This window comes from Microtus oregoni, unplaced genomic scaffold (genome assembly GCF_018167655.1).
Source record: "Microtus oregoni isolate MIOR12 unplaced genomic scaffold, Mior012 000137F_ref0000512, whole genome shotgun sequence".
Lineage (NCBI taxonomy): Eukaryota > Metazoa > Chordata > Mammalia > Rodentia > Cricetidae > Microtus > Microtus oregoni.
In genome coordinates this window covers 1-7,430 of record NW_024544787.1, presented here as the reverse complement: position 1 = coordinate 7,430, position 7,430 = coordinate 1, and the positions used below count along the sequence as shown (strand labels likewise).

Genomic DNA, 7,430 nt, shown 5'->3' with positions numbered 1-7,430 from the left:
ACTCTGTGTTCTTCTGCTGCTGCTCCTTCTCCTCCTCCTTCTTCTCCATCTCATTTCTTCTCCATCTATATATCTTGCCATTAAAAATTCCCAAGCATATATATCCATTCATTATAAAGTTGTCAGTAATAAAAAAAATACTACAGGAAAACTCTCAGGGACATAGGCATTCTTTGAAGATATGTAGCAAAAGTTACAACTTGTTTGTAGCTAACTGCAGCTGCAGCTGTGAGGAGGTTCCTGCTGTCTGTCCCCAGGTGTCCATGGAGATGTTCCCAGCTAGATCCTTGGGCAGCTGAGGAGAGGGAGCCTGAAATGGCCCTATCCTATAGCCATACTGATGAATATCTTGCATATCACCATAGAACCTTCATCTGGCGATGAATGAAGCTAGAGACAGAGACCCACACTGGAGCACTGGACTGAGCTCCCAAGGTCCAAATGAGGAGCAGAAGGAGGGAGAACAGGAGCAAGGAAGTCAGGACCGTAAGGGGTGCGTCCACCCACTGAGACGGTGGGGCTGATCTAATGGGAGCTCACCAAAGCAAGCTGGACTGGGACTGATGGAGCATATGATCAAACCAGACTCTCTGAACATGTCGGATAAGGAGGGCTGACTGAGAAGCCAAGGACAATGGCACTGGCTTTTGACCCTACTGCATGTACTGGCTTTGTGGTAGCCTAGTCTGTTTGGATGCTCACCTTCCTAGACCTGGATGGAGGGGAGAGGACTTTGGACTTCCCACAGGACAGGGAACCCTGACTGCTCTTTGGACTGGAGAGGGAGAGGGAGGGGGTGGGAGGAGGGGCAGAGAAATGGGAGGAGGGGAGGAGGTGAAAATTTTTAAGTAAAATAAAAAATAGGGAGAAACCACTACAGGTTACAAAGGGAGAAAACTAAACCATTGAGAGAATTTAAGGAAAAGGCAAAGAATATATGCATTAATATCTGGACATGGTTAGTTAGTTAGGTGTTGTTTGTCTCTTGAAGGACTAAGATAGATCAAGGAGAGACACCTTCAATACCACCCTAGCTTATCATACATCCTTTGAGGGGCTTAGAGCCTACAAGGCCAGACACCTGCAATTTTATAAGTAAAATCTATGGAAGTTCTGTTTGTGATATGTCCATAAGGACACATGTCTGGCCAACTTGCTCTGTCAATAAGGATAGTGATTGAGAACAGGCTTCTAAGTTTCTCACCCTAATGAGGAGAACACAGTGTAGAAAGAAGTAATCCTTTGACCATCCACAAATATGTGTGCCCACAGGGTTGAGATGTAATCATGAGATTTTATGTACACATTACAAGGCAATGCATGGGAATGGGGAGATACCATAGTTGTTATTGAACAAGAAAATCACAGATGAAAGCAACAGTTTTTGGAGTCAGTGGTCCTGTCGGCTTTGCCAGGCAGGTTTCCTCCATCTGATAATAATTTCTCAGGTGGACTGATGTCTGAATTACCAAGTGCTAAAAGCTGTGACTGCATCATGGCCTACAATAGCTCATGAAAAATGTTCCTGAGAATTGCCACTGATGAACCTCAGTTCTTTTCAGTTGACATTTTAAGGGTGAAATTCCATGGACATTTGTTTTGATAAATAGGCATTTTATCATACTAAGAAAAGTGTTTCTCCTGTCTCTGGGTATTAAGATAGCAATAGGCAAAATTGAGATGCATAAGAAATATGTGCTAGAATTCATAATCTCCATTATAATGCTTTTGATAATTCCTAATCTTCTCATAGTCTTTCTTAATTACTTTCCTCTTAATTAAGCACATCCTGAGAAATTATCTTGTCCTTAAGCAATTTAAAAACATGTGTGTTGGTGCTAAACATGCAAAGACTTTTTTAAAAAAAAATCTCACTCCTTAAATAAGAAAATAAAAAAATAATTTTCACTGAAATTCTATTTTTAGGCATGAGAGTAATATAAAGATAGTTGAAAAAAATCTATGTGTAGAGTCTATGTGTAGGTTATATGAAAATGCAGCCTCTGTGGACTTTGGTCATTTTGGCTGTGATCGTTTGAAAGGGAATGGTTCCCAAAGAATTATGTGTTTGAATGTTTGCCCCATAGAGAGTGGCACTATTAATAGGTGTAGCCTTGTTAGAGTAGGCATGGCCTTGTTGGAATGTGTCACTGTAGAGACAGACTTTGAAATTTTATATGTTCAAGCTAGGCCTAGTGTCTCAATCTCTTTCTGCTGTCTGCAGATTAAGATGTAGAACTCTCAGCTCCTTCTTCAGAATCGTGTTTGCGGCTATGTTTCCCATCATTATGATAAAGGACTAAACCTCTAAAATTGTAAGCCATCCTCAAATAAATGCTTTTATTTAAAAGAGCAAGACAATGGAGCTGATTCTTGTGGTATGAATGAGGGTGAGCCAGACCAGAGGGCCTAAGAGCAGAACTGGCCTGCTTCTTGCTGCAAACTGAGAAGGGTGGACTGGCTGAGGCAGTGCTGGAGAACTTGCCCAGGTGGTGACAGTGGGGAAAAGCTGGTGAGCTGACCAACCCAGTTAGCACTCAGGCCCAGACCTAGGGCTATGAGTTAGTCCACTACAGCATCCCACTCATCTATGAACTGCTGGAGCATAAGAGGGAGAATCTATAGATTCAAAACTGTAGGATCTCCACAACACAGAACAACAACAGGATATCTGAGAGGAACCCCAGTGAGAGTTGATTATCAATGGTGTAACAGAGATGAGAGGCCTCCAACAAGACCAATGACTGCGTTCATCTTTCAAGTGAAGATGAAAGAACTAAAGGTTATGTTACAATCTTCTAAACTGTATCTTAAATTGTGTTGAAAATTAACTTCAGCCATCTCATGGTAGAGATGGGACAAATACTGTTTACTGTAATTTTAATAAAGTAGTATTTTGTTGCTATTTTTCCACGTTTTGCAAAACTACTTACGCCATTTATTTATCTCCCATAAAAGACCAGGAAGTTTTTACACTTATAAAATTTTTCATTAAAGGAATATAGGAACCATGAACAAAAAAGTTTTTAAAAGACTGAAGCATCTGATGATAAATTTTAAAGAAATGATAATTCTTGTCACACTTTTTATTCCTGTGTATATTATTTACCATAACCCCAGATGGCTCTGAAATCTCTATTTAGTGCAGGTTGAACTTGATCTAGTGATTTTTTTTGCCTCATCTTCCTGAGTATCAATATGACAGGTAAAATTCATCTTAATGGCTTTGACTGTGTTTTATTGGAACACTATTTATGAAATTGAAGAACGAGTACATTTGAGCCACCATTGCCTGCCCTGAATTAGAAGGAAATACATTTTTATTATATTATGCTGCACTTTTAAAAAAGGAATTGTGATTTATTTGTTTTGTTCCTTTAAATTCTTATGAACAGGGAAACCAGGCTACATTTGTCTATATTCAAATTTTCCCATTGTATATTTCTATGGTATATTATTTTTTCTTTTCTATTAAGAATTTTTTAATAAAACGTTTTCTCATTTTACATAGCTATCTCCATTTCCACTCCCTTTACTCCTCTTGCTTCCTCCACCTTCTCCCCACCCCACCTCCCCATCCACTCCTCAGAAAGAGTAAGACTTCCCATGGAGAGTCTAACATTTCACTTCAAGACAAGTCCAAGGCTCTCCCCACTGAATCTAGACTGAGCCAGGTATCTCTCCAAAAAGAATGTGCTCCTCGATGCCAGTTCAAGCACTAGGGATAAATCTTGGTCCCACTGCTAGTGGCTTCACAGACTTTTCAAGCCTCAAAATTGTCCCCCACACTCAGTGGGCCTAATTTGGTCCTATGCAGATTCACCTGCTATCAATCCAGAGTCTGAGCTCACTAGCTCAGGTCAGCTGTTTCTGTGGGCATTACCATCATGGTCTTGACCCCTTTGCTCATATTATCACTTATTTTTGGTTGAAATTTCTAGAATGACAATTAAGGTAGTCATCAGTCTGATTACAGGGGAAGATTAATTTAGGCGTCCTCTCCACTGTTGCTTAGAGTTAGCTGGGGTCATCATTGGCAATTTCTCGATAGTCCTTTAATGGCTCCCTCAATCAAAATATCTCTTTTCTTTCCCTCACTGTCCTTCCCCCTTCTTGAACATCCCATTCCCTCACGTTCTCCGTTCTCCTCTTCCTTCCCCTCCTCCTCTCCCCCTCCCCTTACACTCTCTTTTCTCTCCCCCTCCTAATTTTCTCAGGAGGTCTTGTTTGTTTTCCCTTCCAAGGAGGATCCATGAATGTCTCTCTTAGGGTTCTTTAGGGTTCTTCTTGTTACCTGACTTCTCTGGGGTCATGAACTATAGGCTGATAATTCTTTGCTTTATATCTGATATCCACTTATGAGTGAGTACATACCATGTTTGTCTATCTGGGTCTGAGTTACCTCACTCTGGACAGTTTTCTCTAGTTCTATTTTTATCAAATTTAAAGATGTCATTCCTTTTTACCACTGAGTAGTACTCCATTGTGTAAATGTACCACATTTTCTTTCCAGAACCTGGATAAAACCTAGATGTACTGAAATAAATGCCGTTTATTTGTAGGAGGAATGCTAATGTAGAGCAAAGAATTAGACATTTTTATTTTCCTGGCCTTCTCTTCATCATGGTTTTCACTGAACCAATTCAGAAAAAATGAAAATCCTAATTTGGGTATCATATATGATTTCTTCAACAGCACATCCACCTTGGTCTTCAAGTTAATATGTCCCTGGATATAAGAAAAGTAGTTTTGTTTGTATTCTGTTATATTCAATCTTTTAATAAAGAAGTTTGTATCATGTTTATCTGAGACATTTGAAAGCTGACATTAAAAACATTGCAATGGTGCTAGAAGGTGAGTAAAATTGGATTATTGCACTTTGGAAACAACAAACCTAAGCTGGTAAAAAAAAAATTCATTATTTGCTGTCAGTGTCTAAAAATCATTTCATCATAATGTAGAAGATTCTAATATAAGTACATATTTGGTAAGACAGAATTTAAAATAGGTAAGATGGTAAAATAAAAGATGATACAGTCAATACAAAATTTGGAATACAAACTCCAGATTTTAAAAGTTGTTCCCCCCCCCTCTAACATTTGGATTTTCTTTTTACTGGTCATAAGACAAAAATATATTTTCCTTCCAAGAATTTCTAAAACAAAAATATGTTCCAGTGATTACAGTTGACAGTCTTTTCTGGTGCTAACTGAAGAACAATATGTGACTAAGCCACACAAAGTTTGGAGGTATTAGTTGAATGAAAATCAGGTGTACCTAGTGATGTGGTTGTCACTGTTTTATGATGTGATTATTGCTGCTCTGGTTAATCTTCAATTAGATTGGGTTACAAAGTGCCTAGGAGATCTGTAAAGCACATCTCTGTAAGGATTTTTCCGGATATGCTTACAGGGGAGAGACTCCCTATAAACTTGAACATTACTATTCCATGGATCGAAAGGACACTGAATAAAAGTAAAAACAGAAAAGGCCACACGAGAAGTATTTCTTTCACCATACTTACTAACCAACACAATGTGAGCTGCTTTACTGTACCACATCAATACCAAAGCGACTTCTTTATTAACCAATAGTAATAAAACATTCACAGCATACAGAGGGGAATCCCACATCAGCATAATCATTGTTTCCCCACTTTTATTTTTTTTCAGTTTGCATCTAGCCCGAAGTTTATTCAACAGTCTTCTCACTCTACACAAGTACAAACGACCTTATCTAAAATACTACAAAGTCATAAAACTCAAAACAAAATGTATAATACTGACTGTACAATAAGAGCAAAAAGAGGCAATGTATACACTGCCACGGTTAACCTACAACATCCCCGTCAACGGCAGGTGACAATGCGCGTGGTGGCAGGTTCTATGAGGACCCTGTAGAACTGGCTCACCAATTTCAGAGAATAACAGAGACCTGGGGGTAGGGAAAGATAAAGGTGTTTAACCCTAGAAGTTGACGAGGACTCCAAAGGGGACATGGTCAGGCCTAACAGCAGAGCAGCTTGGTCCCCTTTCCGCAGATGTGGCACAGCAACAGCAAGAGCACGGCGAGGTTGCCTAGGTCCTAAGTCAACTGTGGAAAATAGTGTGTTACAATATGGAGGCTTGCTCATCCCAGCTAGCTCTGCTATGAACCAGACTCTCAAGAACGGGAAGGGTGAACTTTCTAGCCAGAAACTACAGGGCACCTTTATGGGCACAGTCCTGAATCAACAGTACCTCTGCAGCCAGAATCCTCCTGCAGAGGAAATATCTCAACTGCTGTCTTCAAAGCCCACTCTGTTATGGGATCCTTCCCTACAGATCCTCGTTGGCTAAAGAAAGGACAAAACTGAGTTGGGGGAACATAAGTTGCAGAGGTACGAATCAAAGTCCCTGCTTATCGGGAGGAGTTGGAGCTGGAGCGGCTCTATGGCGGCGGCCAGGAGATCGAGACCTCCTTAAGCACAGGGGACCTGCGCCTTGGAGAGCCAGACCTCCTCCTCATCCGTGGGGGTGACCTGCGCCACATGGGAGGCAGTGGAAGCATTCTCCTGGATGGGCTGAATCGCGTGGGGGTGGCCGAGGCCAGGGTGCCAACACAGCAGTAGCAGTGATTTCTTGGCCATCAATTTGTCCTCTATCCATGTGTTTCAGTGCTTTCTCCGCTTCATCTGGATTCTCAAACTCTACATATGCGTAGCCTTTGGATAGATGAAGATGCATCCTTTCTACAGGCATGTCAATCATTTTAATTTTCCCATAAATATAAAATATTTCCATGATCTGATCCTTGGTCACATTCCTGGTGAGTCTCCCAATGTGCACTTTGGTGGGCTTAGGTGAAAGGGCTCTGCCTTTTCCTCTCTTTCTCATCTCTTTTATAGGTGGTTTGGATTTGGAGCAGGAGGGAGCGCCGCCTATTGTCATGCCTGCGCTGGGAAGGGCTGGGGGAGCCAGAGGAGCTGCTAGAGCTGGAGCTCTGGGATGTGCTGGAGCTCCCAGAGCGGCTGCACGAAGAGGAGGAGCAAGAGCCACTGCTTGAACCTGCACTGGTGCTGGAGCCCGAGCTGGAAGTTGAGCTGGATAGAGACCAGGTGCTGCTGCTTTCACTTGCAGCACTGTGTCTCTTCCGAGTCTTATCCCTGCCACGATCCTTCTGACTCAACTCTTTAGTGGCCCCTTTCTCTTTAGAGCGATCCTTGGACTTCTCGTCAGAGCAGTCCTTGCGCTGGTAGGAGAAGAAGCCCTAGTGCTGGACTTTTTACTATTTTCTTTGACTCCTAGCAAGCTCTTCTTTTTCACTCCTGATAAATCCATTCTCCCCTTTCTGAGGTGTTCAAAGCAGCAATGTCGGCCGCACTTATCTGAACTCTCACTTCTAACTTGAGTCTGAGAAACGATCCCTAATCAATTGCAATTTATGCCAAA

At 41.4% G+C, this 7,430-nt stretch overlaps 1 pseudogene; it reads right to left on the bottom strand.

The window, feature by feature from the left end:
• Nucleotides 1–6,399: 6,399 nt before the first annotated feature.
• Nucleotides 6,400–7,319, bottom strand: LOC121444689 (annotated as a pseudogene).
• Between the last annotated feature and the right edge of the window lie 111 nt (nucleotides 7,320–7,430).